The sequence below is a fragment of the Phaseolus vulgaris genome, chromosome 8 (assembly GCF_000499845.2).
Source record: "Phaseolus vulgaris cultivar G19833 chromosome 8, P. vulgaris v2.0, whole genome shotgun sequence".
Classification (NCBI taxonomy): domain Eukaryota; kingdom Viridiplantae; phylum Streptophyta; class Magnoliopsida; order Fabales; family Fabaceae; genus Phaseolus; species Phaseolus vulgaris.
In genome coordinates, this window is record NC_023752.2 from 59,341,664 (window position 1) to 59,357,187 (window position 15,524).

At 30.2% G+C, this 15,524-nt stretch overlaps 2 pseudogenes; one reads left to right on the forward strand and one right to left on the reverse strand.

Moving 5' to 3' along the window:
* Nucleotides 1–7,272: 7,272 nt before the first annotated feature.
* On the forward strand, nucleotides 7,273–12,570 carry LOC137823406 (probable disease resistance protein At4g27220; annotated as a pseudogene).
* Nucleotides 12,571–13,547: 977 nt separating this feature from the next.
* Nucleotides 13,548–15,524, reverse strand: part of LOC137825422 (probable LRR receptor-like serine/threonine-protein kinase At1g06840) — a 54,158-nt pseudogene continuing 52,181 nt past the window's right edge.

Consider the following 15,524-nt stretch of genomic DNA (forward strand, 5'->3'; position numbering starts at 1 on the left):
TGGTATTCAGTTTCTACAACATAATGACCTGAAACTATCTGATGGCCTTGTGAGAATGTATATTGGACAATGTTAGATTGAATGTATATTCTTCATCTTACATGATAAAACGAAAGAATCACAATAATATCTAAAATTCATACAATCAACACAAATGTTAGAAAAATCAATTTTTAGCTCTTCATTTGTCTGTTGACCAAAATAAGTTGAATGCATATTAGTAGAGCTAACATCAATATAAAAAAAAACAAACTATAAATGTCAACTCAGAACTTGAATTCATTCTTCTCACTTTCAATAAACAAAACGCTTCCCAATTTGTCTGTTTTTTTATATATTTAAAAGAAAATATCCTCATTCAGAACAGAAGACTTTTGTGTCGTTGAAAGTAAAGAAATAATAATTTATTTGATCACATTAAATTCTTTAATTTGACAATCAAATATTAGTCTCTTTGACAAATAATAGAACACACCTTTGTTTGTGAATTTGTAGGTTCAAGACTAAGCCGGTAATAGATTAAAGTATAGTAAAACTGTCAAAGTCTTCAAACTATAGTTACAGCAAGATCCAGTTTATAACATTATGACCAAAATTGAAATATAAAATATATAAATAACATATAACTAACGACATAAAAAGTATTAGTTGTCTGGTGGTAGAATAAAACCCTGCCACTGTTTTGATGAGCTATGACGAATCTGTGTCACTGTGATAGATGGGTCTATCACACTGCTGTAATCATTTGGGCAAATTGTAACACATTTGAGTTCTTTTTCTAACATTGTTTGTGTTTTATTTATTTTTTATTAGCTTATATTGGGTTTAAGTTAGAATCATTAATAATGATGTCATATAAAAGTAATAAAACATTTAGTCCTGATTTCTTGTATATATTCGTAACTTGTGCAGAGGTGAAAGCAGAAACAGAAGAAGATTGGAAAAAGAATTTGTTGTTAAATTGATAAAAGTGAAGAAAAAGGAAGGAATGAATTGCATCTTTATGCCTTACTTGGAAACCGAGGAAGTTCATACTTCTTTCTCATTTCTTTTCATTCTTTAAAATTGCATCTCCACACCATTCACTTAATATTTCTTCTTCTTCTTCTTCACATTCTATCTGCACAAATCTTCAGGTACGTTTCTCAATTCAAATCATCATTTTAGTTACATTTTCTTACTCTCATATTACTCCTATTTTACATCCATCTCAATCATATCAATTAAAATTATAACTTTCTAAAGTTGTTGATCTTTTGAAGATATTAGTCCTGTACTTTTTAGGCTTAATCTTGTTTTTTTTTTATATATAAGTCTAGATTCATTTTTCTTATTTAGCCTAATTACATCTTTATCTCATCCATAATCTTATCTACTCATAATTTACACTAAGATACGCTTCAAGTTAATAACCATTTATTTAATGTGATAATTAAGTCATACAAATAGATCATAATATATTATATACAATATTCATTATTCATATAAAATACTTTTTTTAAGAGTTTGAATTGTAACTAGACCTATAAATATGTGGTAATTCTCATAAAATACACTTTAAACTCATATACTCACCTATCCTCACATAAATTTTCTAAATTTTTATGTCTTAAGTGTTAAAGATTTTTTTACAGGTGGATTCTTCTCTCATCTCTTAAGTTCATATAAACCATGAAATTAAAATCATTGTTCTCATTGATATAAGTAAAAAATATGTACGTCAAAGTTTTACATTCGTTGAACCCAGTGACTAATTTATGACATAAACTTGTTTTTAAGGTTTAAAATAATTTTTATGATAATTTATCTAAAAAAATTATTCTGAAAAAAGGGTTATATATATGACCACTTTTTCTTCAATAAGAATATAGGTTTGAAACTTTGGTCAACACACTTAATAATTTAAAAAGAAAATAAATATATAATTTGAATACATTAAAAAATAATCTAATGTTAAACAATTATTTACTTAAATCAAATTTTAAATTTAAAAAAGTTTGAGTTAGCTAATTTTAACCTTCAAATCAAATAAGATTACATAGAAGTTTTGACCTAACTCCTTTTATGAAAAAATAAATATACACTACAATAAAATCATTAAATACAAACCAATTTTAGAGACAAAAATAATTAGTTGTTATATTGACTAAATTAGAGACCATTTTAGAGACTAAATTTTTTTTTGGTTTCTAAATTAGTAAATTAGTTTCTATTATTGTTAAATAGTTTATAAATTGATATCTAATTAGCAACCAAGGTTTTAACTACCAATTATTTAGATTCTAAATTTGGTAGCAAAAACCTTGGTTGCTAATTAAATTCCAATTTAGAAACTATTTAACAATAATAAAAACTAATTTAGAAACCAAAATTTGTATTAGTCTCTAAAATGATCTTTAATTTAGTCAACATAGCAACTAAATATTTTTGGTGTCTAAAATTGGTTTCTATTTAATGATTTTCTTGTAGTGATATATGTAAATAGAACTTAGTAACACTTTTTACAACGACATATTAGGTCGCTTAAATGACCGGTATAAAAAAAAACTCGATGACATTTTTGTAAATATTTGACACATATTACACAAGTTGGACTATCCAACCAGTGTAATGTCCTGCTTAGAGCAAAAAAAAAAAGGTTTTTAAAAATTTTATCTCTATGATTCCACATAACATTGATTGAATAGAGGAACCAATATTATATGTCATTACCAGATTAAAAATAAAAAAAATAAAAGCTTTTAAAAATGATATATAACATTGATTCTTCTATACAATTGATGTTATATTTCATTCCCAGAGTTTAAAAATATTTGAAAAATTTAACTATGGGCACTACATATAACACCTATTGGATACATGAATCAGTGTTATATGTAATCTTTAGATTACAAAAATGTTTTTAAAGTTTTGAAAATTACACATAACACTGGTTGGACTACGCAATCGGTGTTTTATATCATTTCACGGTAAAAAAAAATATATTACACCGGTTATTACTCATAAATGATATTTTTACCTAATTTTCTTGACTCACACCCTCACTCTCCATTCGTGCTATTTTAAGTTTTCTTGATCAAGAGTTCATTTTGTTTCTACGAAAGCTGCTACCACTGCCACTGCCTCCGCCGCTCCCTCCGCTGCTTCTCCTTATTTCGTTCTATACCGTACGAGATTCTTCTGTTCACGCTTCCCTGCTATTATTTTGTTGTCAGTCTTGTCGCTGCTCTTGCCTCCATTGTCACTACAGCTCCGTTCACGTTCACGCTACAGGTTAGTTTTTTTATTTTTAAATATTTTAATTTTAATTATTACTTGGTTTACAATATTATTTATATAGATAATTAGTTTTATTGTATTGTATTCAGAATATAATGTATTATGTTTTGAATTGGGTAATTGTTTTAGACGAAACGCTTTGGTCTAAAACGATGACTTTACCTCATAGTCGTTGTTTTAGAGTCATTTAATTTAAAAAATACCACCGTGTAAGAACAATGTTTAGCCATAAAAGCGTTGCGAATGTATTGTCGTAAATAGACCTTTTTGCACTAGTGATCTATTTTGAACTTTATATTAATTTTCAACACTTGAAAGAGACTAAGTATGAGAAAAAATTAATACTTTAAAACTAAATAGATTATTTATTTTCCTCTTATATAATATATATATTTTTTCATGGAAGACAAGACTGATAGAAGCTTAATTAAATCATGAAAGAAGAAGACCTCTGTCCGAAAGATAAAAATATTTGATAACAAGGTGTCAGAATCCTCTTCATTAGCAGTGGATGATTTTATACACAAAGAGTCTATCAATACTGTTGGGTTTAATAGTGCCAAAGTTCAAGAGGGGGGGGGGGGTGAATTGACCTTTTAAAACTTTCTCGCAGAAACAGTGTTTAACACAGTTTTACAGAAAATAAATCGATTTATGTGAAAATGAACAGATTTATTTCAGCACTGTTTTTGTTTGAAAAGCTTTTAATACAGCAAGGTTAATCACAAGACTATGCTGATAGTTTTTCCAGATGCACACACACAGATATCAGATTGAAAAACAGTGAAACACAAAACAGCAAGCTTCAATTTCAAGCAAGTGATTAAGGTTCAATTGATAGCATGCTAATTAAGTGAGTGACCTTTGCAAACAACCTGTTCCAGTGGCTTTTAACAGACTATGAGTGTTCTTCTTGATGTCAAGCAATTTTCCAGAAATTAAGAACAATGAATCACAGAACAGCAAGCTTCAGCTTTAAGCAATTGTTTAAGGTTCAATTAATAGCTTTGACAGTTTCTTGAGTAACCTATCACAGTCAATCTGTTCCAATGACTTTTAGCAGATTATATATGTTCTTATCAGATTCAAACAACTTTTTCAGAAATCAAGAACAGTATGCACAGTGCCCAGAAAGAACAGATTTATTTTCAATTGAACAGATTTATTTCTTTGTTGTTTGATCAATTATGCAAAAACGAAATTGCAGAGAGTGAGAGAGAATGAACACAGGCAGTTATACTGGTTCACTCAACTGAGCTACTTCCAGTCTTCACCAACAACAGGTGGCAATCACTAAAACACAGTACAACCAAGTACAATTCCCACTGTTCTTGAAACCTACAAGAACTTAGGTACTCTTGCTGAAAAAACCTATTTCAGCACATACACACTCACTCTCCAAGAACACCTATCAAGAAGAGTGTTCAACCAAACTATTACAAGAAATGAGAAGTGAAACGACTACACCTGATTGAGGATACAAAGATCTGCCTTAAACCAGTAGGCAAGATTGCTAGAACAGTAGCTGCACCTCACACCAAGCTTTTGGAACCAAACCAAGAACAAGCACTTTGTGATTTTCTAAATCTTTGAAGAACAAATGCTAATCCTTTGTAAACACTTAACTCTCTGCTGTCAAAACTTGTTTTTGCAAATGTATGAATTGTTATTAATCTCAGAAACAAGTTTGCATTTTATAGAAAGCCAACTAATAACAGATTTTTGAAAAACAGTTAAAGCTGTTATAAAATGAACAGATTGAAAATAAAAAGAACAGATTTATTTTCAAAAGCAGTTAGAGAATTTGTTAAGTGAGGAGACTTAGTCAAACATTCTGGTGCTAAGATAAAACTCAAAAACGTTTAAGCTTGACATGGCACCAGAGGCAAAAAGAATCTATTCATTTACAGATGAACAGATTTATTTTTCAAAACGAAAACAGAGAAAGTTTAACTATTTAAAACTCAGTCGTTTTTGAAAAGAAGAAGACTTAGTCAAAATACCTGATGCACAAAATCTAATTTTTACAAGACTTAGCCAAGGCATCAGTGAAAAAAAATGAATCTATTTATTTAGAAAAGAACAGATTTATTTTTATGCAGTAAGCGTGTTTTTGTGTAAAACATGTGAAAAACAGTTTAAGAAAGCTTATGCTTGTTCTTATCACATGGCCAGTGGTTATGAGGTGAGTTACTCAGCAAAAAGCCCACTCTTAGACAACCTCTAAGCACTACCTAAAACATACTTAAAGCAAAGCAGAAAACAAATGAAATGTACATATAAGTCTTCATCAAACACAACATATAAGCCTTCATCAAACACAATCTTGAAGGGGCAGCAACCATCTTCAACAAATACAATGTATCGTCATACTTATAATGGTATATATTTAACTTAAACTAAAGGAATAAGAAAAAATCGTCAAGAAGATTAAGCCTAATAAATGTCTACACTAGACAATTTGTCACACTACTACTTAATGGTCTCCATCAAACTACTTAATGGTCTATATCAATTTGCTGCCTCCCTCCATAAGACGGTCTAACTCGTTTGACTGAGCTCTCCATCAAATAGTCTATTAAACATGATTTATAGTCAATTTTCATAGGATACAATGTAAGTGCGACTTTTAGATTGTGAATGCATGAGATAAATCCACTTAAAGTGAGAGTGTGATCATCCATGATGGTGAGAACATAACGATCACCATGTATGGAAACCTTTTAGCAGAGACCACATATGTCCATATATAGAAAATTAAAGGAATGAGATTAACGTGAATGACAAAACTCATGACAATTTATTTTGTCTAGCATAGTAGCAAGTATTGCATGTAAACTCTTTATTGCTGTAGGAAAGGATAACAAGATTGCGTGAGTTGTAAACATTTAAGGAATGATCATAAGAAAATGTCACAAATCTATGCACTACAATAAAATCATGAAATAGAAATCAATTTTAGAGACAAAAAATAATTAGTTATTATAGTGACTAAATTAGAGACCATTTTAGAAACTAAACTACTTTTGGTTTCTTAATTAGTTTATTATTGTTAAATGATTTTTAAATTAGTATTTAATTAGCTACCAAAGTTTTTCTACCGAATTTAAAATCTAAATAATTACTGCCATGAATATATAGAATATACTTTATGATTTTTAATATTTCATTTAATGTTATATTATAAGAATTATATCACATTTAATTTTTGGTTAAAAATAATTTCATACTATGATACACCAAAAAAACATCTCTTCGTTAATTAAAATCTATATAAACTTTTTTCATCTAAAAATATTCATTTTTTTCTCTCAAAAGTATTAACTAAATCATTACTATTGAAAATACTATCTATATTTTCAAGAAAAATAAAAATTAGTAATTTTTTAGGGACATAAAAAATACATTGTTTTAAAACTGAATTAATTTTTGTTTTAATTATTAGCATCAATATTATATAGTCTTTAATTTCAAATCAAAATCTTTTTTATGATACTTGTAAACAATATCTTTAATAATTATATTATTATCTTCAAGTCATATCACATATTATTTTTTATATTAATTTAATTGTTGAAAGAATATAATGAAGTTATTTTAATTAATATAATTACATAATTATATATAAAAAATAGTTGTCTTGTATATTTGAAAGATACGATTTTTTTTTTAAATAAAGACAAGTAATAATAAAGAAATATAAAAATAATAGTTGTCATGTATGTTTTACTTAATTTTTTTTAATAGCTAAAATACACATGATAATTTTTCCAATCATTTCATAGCTTTCATGTGTAAACTATTCTTTAAGAATTAAGGTACATGTTAATCAATTTAAAAATTAATTTATATTTTTTTATAAATATTTAATGAATTGTAGAAATATCATATATAAAACGCAAAGAGTCCTTGTTAACATAGTTAATACTAGTTTTTTCTTAGATTAAACAATTTGTTTTTCTCTCTATTTGTAAAATAACAACATCTATGGAAGGCATGACACCTTTTTAATTTACTATTTTCTTTTAATTGCATGATATCTTATTAAAATACATGACATAATATCATTTTGTAGTTAATTAAAGAGTGACAAATTCATTCATGTTTAGGAAATTGTATAAATTCAAATGGAGGACTTCTTTTTTTCTATCGCAACAAAGATTGCAGAATATGCAATAGTTATAATTTTAGACCATGCTAAATACTTGTGTTGTTTACACAACTTTGCTTTGAATCTTCCAAATGCCAAAAAACAACTGGAATTGACTCGAGAGAGTGTGAATGAGCAAATTAGAGAAGCCACTAATAGGATTGAAAAAGTTAATCCAGTTGTTGAGGAGTGGCAAAAAGATGTCAAGAAAGTCTTAGATGAAGTAAAACTGCTAGAGGAGAGAATATTGAATGTAAACAAGAGCTGTTTGAGAAGGTAATGTCAATATTCTCTTGCAAAAAATATAGCAAGAAAAACAACTAAAATGATTCAGCTCCATCGTGATAGCAAGTTTGAACCGTTTTCTACAACTATTGAACTTCCAGGCATGAAGTACTATTCTTCCAATGATTTCATTATGTTCAAATCTACAGAAGTATCGTACAACAAGCTTCTAGAAACATTAAAGAATAAAAGTTTTTCCATGATTGGGTTAGTTGGATTAGGAGGTTCAGGGAAAACTACTTTAGCAAAAGAAGTGGGTAAAAAGGCTGAAGAGATGAAAATCTTTGAGAAGGTTGTTATGGTAACGGTGTCTCAATCACCAAATATCATAAGTATGCAAAATCAAATTGTTGACCAATTGAGTTTCCCATTAAATAAAGCATCAGATATAGGTAGAGCACAATGACTATCACAGAGATTAAGGGAAGGTACAACTCTTTTAATCTTGGACGATGTATGGGAAAAGCTAAACTTTGAAGCTTTAGGTATTCCATTTGATGAAACCTGCAAGACTTGTATAACAACTCGCAATAAAGAAGTATGCACTTCTATGCAATGTCAAAGTATAATTGAACTTAATCTCTTGAGTGACAATGAAGCATGGACTTTGTTCACACATTATGCAAGTATAACTGATGTCTCCTTTGAAGCTTTGAAAGATGTGACAAGAAAAATTATTAATGAATGTAAGGGATTGCCCATTGCAATTGTGACTGTAGCAAGCTCGCTAAAGGGGAAAACTATTGAAGGTTTTGAGTTAGCATTGTCAAGGCTAGAAAATTCTAAGCCACTAGATATTCCAAAAGTCTTAATAAGTCCTTATGTTTGTCTTGAATTAAGTTACAATAATTTGACAAACCAATTGGCTCAATCTTTATTGTTGTTGTGTTCTATGTTTCCAGAGGATTATGAAATACATTTAGAAGATTTATTTCGATTTGGAAGAGGATTTTGCAGAGTTGGGTCGTTTGGAAAAATGGAGAATGCAAGGAGAGAGATGCATGAAGCCATTGACATTCTTAAGAGTTGTTTTTTGTTAATGCAAGCCGGAACAAAAGAAAATGTAAAAATGCATGATTTGGTTCGTGATGTAGCCTTGTGGATTGCCGCTAAAAGTGGTCAAACAATTTTCACACGCACTGGAGTGGGTCTGGAAGTGTTGACAAATGATGAAATCATGAAAGATACGAAAGCATTAGCCTTATGGAATATAAAAGGATATGATTTTCTTAATTATAAAATAAATTGTCCAACACTTGAAATTCTCTTGCTTTGTTTTGGAGGTCACATAAAAGTACCAGATTTGTGTTCTGAAAGCTTGGAAGAACTTAAAACCTTAGCAAGCATAGATCTACCGTGGGGAGGATCTAGGCTTCTTTTGCCAGAGTCACTGAAGTCGTTAAAAAATCTTCGAACACTGTGCTTGAGAAATCATGATTTAGGTGACATATCTTTTGTGGAAAGACTGCAAACACTTGAGATTCTTGACTTGCATGGCTCTTCTTTTGAAGAATTTCCTGTTGGGATTGTAAAATTAAAGAAGTTGAAGCTTCTTGACTTGTTCGAATGTCGGCTTCAGAAAAATATAGTTGATGAAGTTTACGAAGTTGTAAGCAAATGTTTGCAGCTATAGGAATTGTATTTGTACTTGGTCAATTACAAAAAGGACTTTTCACATGATGTCTCTTTCTCCAATTTACAGAGGTATGCTATAATAAACTGTCATTCTTCTAGGTCTTGGGACCCAGCCCTGAAGAAATATGCACAGTCTAGAGGTTTATTAATACATGATTTTGATGTTACTGTTCAAAAATTTATATCATTACCAATCAAGAATCTCTTTATAAGAGCAGAGTTCCTTCATTTGAGGAACCTTGGGGGAGATTTTAAAAATATAATCCCATCCATGGATCCAAAAGGCATGAATCACTTGATTACCCTAAAACTCCGAGAGTGTGAAAAGATAGAATGTCTCATTGATAACACTATGAATACCAACAACAGTGTATTCTCTAAACTTGTTTACCTAAGTTTGGAATGGTTATGTAGCCTTCTAGAGGTTTTTTGTGATCCCTCATCGCGATGTTCCCTTGAAAATTTAGAAGAGCTCTTGATAAAATATTGTAGACAATTGAACAGCATCTCCTTTCCAAGGAAGTCTAAGCTATGCAATCTGAAGGTCCTTTTAATATCTTATTGTCCTATGCTAATTTCTCTCTTCGTGCCATCCATTGTCCAATCTCTAGTGTTGTTAGAGGAACTAAGAATATCTGGATGCAGCGCATTGAGGCACATAATAGAAGAAGTGGAAGAAGGGAACGATGTTCTTTCAAGCACCCCAAGTCATTCATATTTGACGCTCCAAAAATTAAAGATTTTTTGTATTGAAAATTGCAACAATTTGGAGTATATATTCTCTGAGAATTTAGCCGTAGGGCTAGTGAGTTTTGGAAAGTGTGTTCATTTGAGGAAGCTCGGAATTGAAGTATGTATTTGGCAGTGAAAAGGAACGTAATCATGCAGTTTACCCAAGTGAAAAGGAGACTAATATCATAAATTTTTCTAATTTTCATACTCTATGGTTGATAGATTTACCAAATGTGATTGACATTTGGCCTCAATATTGTCGTCCACATCTTCCAAATCTTAAAAAGTTATACTGCCATAAATGTCCCAAATTGCTTGACTCTTCCATAAATAAGACGATGACTGCTTCAAATCTCCCGCAAGAAACAACTTCAAAGGTAATATATTATTTCAAAATCATGATATCTTTAACTAACATAACCACATGAGCATTTATAGAAACATAGTTATTATTTATTATTTCATTAAGTTGATTAAAAATAACGAGCTTTAAATATGAATTAATATTGAGATTTTAAGGAATCAGTATACTTTGTCAAGTGATGTTGTTTAAATGCATTAAGAATAAAAATCATATCGCAGTAGTTTTTTATCATTACTTTTATTCTGATAACTATCAAGATTACAGTTTATATTCTTATTGTGTTTGAGTAGAAAAATATATGCATAAATTAGTCATAATTCTGTGAAATGGATAATCTTTTATCTAGTCTACTAAACAAGTATTTATCAATTTAATCAATTATATTTTAATGAATTGTATTCAGACCTACTGATTATGATTGTTTTTTTTTTCGATTAGTATTGTAATTTTTTTATAGGTTTGTTTTTAATAATGAGTTTTGATCTAGTTTTTTGTTTTTATTTTTTAATACATTTTAGGTATGCTTCCTCACATTAAGTTTATTGAAAAATAATATATATTATTTTCAAAGATGCAATACATGTAAATAAAGAAAATGATATTGTAATTAGAAGTGATAGATATAAGATTTTGAAGTGCGTTATATAGTGTGATATTTGAAGTACGTTAGATTGATGAATTAATTAATGATTGAAATATATGGACTTAGTCCTTTATTTAGCAAAATTAATAAATTAAATCTGTAAAAATTCCATGCTTTGTATTTATCTTTTCATTACTAAATGTGCAATTGTATTCATAATTTTTTTCAAAAACAAGTTTGTTGATTTGAATTAGCCATAACTTATGAAGTGTAAAATGTAAGATATTAAGAATGAATTATGTTGTGTATACAGGATAATCAAATACCATGGTTTCCACCCCAACTTGAAGAGCTTAAATTGACTGATGTTAGAGTAAAAGGTCTCTTCCAATTCCAAATGGGAGAAGAAGGGGGCAGTAGAGAACTACTTCCTCTAAACTTAGATACATTAATCTTGGTAAACTTACCTGAGCTCAACTTCATATGGAAGGGCCCCACAGGTTTTCTAAGCCTCCAAAACCTTGAAACTGTTAGCATATATGGATGTCCAAAATTGAAAACCATCTTCTCCATCACTGTTGTTACAAGTTTACCAATGTTGAGGATTCTGGATATAAAGAACTGTGATGAATTGGAACAAATATTTGATTTAGGTGATGCACCACAACTACAAACCCTGTATTCTTCCCAACAACTCTGCTTCCCAAAACTCTATTCCATTAGAGTTAAAAAGTGCAATAAGTTGAAATGTCTTTTTTATAATCTATCGGCTAGTCATTTTCCCAGTCTGGGAACTTTGGAAATAGAAGAGTGCTATCAGTTACACAAGGCTTTTGGTTTTGAACATGAAGCTGATGATGGTGGTGAAGAACAGACGGCTAAAAAGGGAGAACAACTACTACTACAGAAACTGAACTTTATAACACTTACAAATTTGTCAAACTTCGAAGAGATTCACCACGGATTTAAGTTAAAAGAAGATGTTGTACATAACATAGAGGAATGTCCTAAGTATTCTCCAAGTTTATATCTGCATACAGGTAAAATTCACATGTCCTTTTTCTAGACACAATTACATGTCTTTGGATTATGATTGTTTTAAGTAAAATATATTTATCAGATATGTAAATAGAAGACTACAGTGAAGTATGGGAAGTGTGGTATTGATTTAAAAAACAAAGTGTGGAATGGACAATGCAACCGTGCCTCAAGTTATCACCCAACTCATCTCCAACCGCTACAATAAATTGGTGAGATAACTTTTTTTTGTCCGCTAAGAAAACATTTTTTAAATTAACCAATGCTAACTCACTGGCCCCAGTATTCTCATGTCACTCATTATGGAATAATATTCAAACATTGATACCATTTAATTATTTTGTAGGGAGACAATTGCTGGAGGGAAGCAGAGTGTTGAGACGAGTTGTGGGTGTAGGGGTGATATTAAAATTTGTATAAAAATAATCAATAACAGAAAGAAAGTTCTGTCTGTTAAATATTTATCTCTGTGAGTATTTATTTTCTTGTTTTAGGATTCAAGAATTTGATAGGGAATAGGTGATATTGTAAGATGTCTAAGTCTTATGTCGTGTATCGTGTAATATGATACACTCAGTGCTATATTTAAGTGTTTGATTCTTCCCTCTTTGAATTAAATTTTTAAGAGTGATTTTCCAAATATTTAGACATTTATCAATTCATATCATCAGAGCTAGTTAGCAAATTCCTGTAAGAACTAAGGAAAAAGAATTTGAAATCCTAATAACCTAAAAGACATGTGATTGGTACTTCAAAAACAAATCTCTGTCAAAAATTGATTAATTATAACTAACTAGCCTATTCTCTTCCAATTTATCATACAAGTAGCACAAAAAGAATAAATGAAAATTAGTAAATTTGGTTTCATTGTCCAATTCACAAGGCACTAATTAACATCCTCAGATTCAATCAAATATTTTTTCTTAAGAAAGATATAAATTTTGAACTTCTATCTTGGTTTGATGGTTGGTGCACTTCCACTGGCAAGGTCACTACTTGACACATCTCCTGAAATAAAATGAGTGTTTATAGTAGATGATGAAGGTTGTGAACTCAATATTGTACCAGAAGAATCACTTGTAACATATTCAACTCCCTTGGAATCTGGCTCAAGTAACATAGAACAGATGTATTCAAGCTCTCTAGCCACTTCTGCCATTTTAGGCCTCTCATCTGGTAAATCTTTGCAACACTTTAAGGCTAAAGTAAAAAATCTCACTGCATACTTAAATGGATAAGACTCAATACGTTTATCAACAACCAGATAAATTCCACCAGATTGGTATGCCATATTAACCTGAAATAAAAAAAGGAAGAAACAAAAAGATTTAGGTTTTACTTAAATCATTTCTCATTAAACACTTATATGAAGAAGAAAATAAGAAGGTAAAACGAATTAACCTTCTCTTATATGTTAAATATGTTAAAGTTAACTTGTACACAGTTAAACCAAGTTGACTGAATTGACCTTTATTAAATTGTCAAGAAGAGAAATCATGACATAACTGTCTAATTATATTTTCTCCATGAAAGATTGGTGGCCTTCCTGTCAAAAGTTCCAAAAATACAACACCCAGACTGTAAACATCACTTTTGTCAGTCAAATTACGTGTTAAGAAGTACTCTGGATCAAGGTAACCCTGCATGTTGAGAACATCGTATAAACAATAGAAAAATTAAATCATTGAACGGATAAAATCAACCTTAAACAATATATAAAAAATAATTTCCAATGAATTAGTTAGATACATCTTTGTATTTTGGTTTCAAAGATCCAAACGTCAAACTTATTTCTTAAACTATACAAAACACACATGACTGGCAGCAGTTATTTTCTACGCATAACTGTCTAAACAGTCCCTCACTTTGAGTTGCGATCAAGATCAGACTCCCTCCCAATGTTTCATATGTGTTGATAGTAATACAGAGAAGTATTTATCTTTTTCTTTTACATAGACTTAGTGTGTCACCTCTTCATTACTTGTAATATTGTTAACTGATTGTAAATTATAAATCAGCTACAACTGTCATATGACAGTTGAAACTGACAGATTAGAGTTTAGATAAGATCTTCATATCTGTACTATAAATATCAATTGTAAACTCAGCCTCTTATTTTTCCAAAAGAAATATGCCAACAATGTTCATCTTTAAGTCATACTTGAATTAAGGCATTGGTCTACTACATTTGACCTTTTTAAATTTTGTAGAATACTGTCTCATAATTTCAAATCTCATACTAAAACACATGCTCAATTATAGTAGAAGTAAATGCAGTGATGAAAACCATACCGGGTCCCCTTTACCACAGTGGATACATGAGCAGGTACATTTCCTTCAATATCTGGAACTGGGGCAAGTCGTGAAAGTCCAAAATCGGCAACTTTTGCTGTGTACCTACAGTCCAATAATATATTGCTCGCCTTCACGTCTCGGTGGAATATTGGAGGATTAGCTTCTGTGTGCAGATATAGAAGACCTTTTGCTGATCCTAGAGCAATCTTTAACCTCATAGAAAAACTAAGAACATCTTTTGAATAAGCTGTCATAAAACATTACCAACATAGTTAAGACATAGAAAGGCATTTTTTTATTAAATTAAAAGTAAAATTATAACGTTAGTCTCTTTGTACTTGAAACCAAATTGGAGCCAGAAATAAGAACAAGAAAACTTATACAGAAAATTAGATGATAGAAGTTTAAATATACCAGAAAGGTGATCCCTTAGGGTTCCATTTGGCATATATTCATAGACTAACATCTGCAAGCACAAAGAAACAAACCAAACAGAACACATAAACTAGTCAAAAAAAGGACATAAGATTTAAGGGAGAAAAAGAACCAAAATAACCATTTCCTTAAAGAACCATAAAGAATAGGCTTAGTTGTGCTTTACTCCCTCATTTTAACAAAATGGCATCAGGCAAAGTTACCTGTTCACCCTCTTCGTCACAGTATCCAATCAGAGACACAAGGTTGCGGTGGTGTAGCCTTGATAGCAATTCTATTTCTGTAAGGAAATCCCTCCTAAGAAGCCCAAACACGGATACGGGCACGGATACGACACAGATACGGGCACGGATACGACACAGATACGGACACGGAGATACGGCTAAACTGAAAATTATAGGACACGGGACACGGCTATATATAAATTAGAATGTAGTAATATATTTTGTTATATGAAAAAAAATCAAGAAAAACATAATGTTTAACTTTTATTTTTTGGAGATTTTAAAGACGACCTTTATAAACCTTCCCATAACCCCCTTCTCCAATTTGAGCAGACTCACTAAAATTGTTTGTACCCAAGGCCATTTCTTTGTAATCAAATGATCTTACACCTTCAACTTTTAGCGAGATCCTAGATGCTGTGAAAATATTAGAAGCCTTTGTTTAAGATATATATAATCAAGTCATTCTTGATGGTACAGAAAATTAGATTTAGAATATATTTT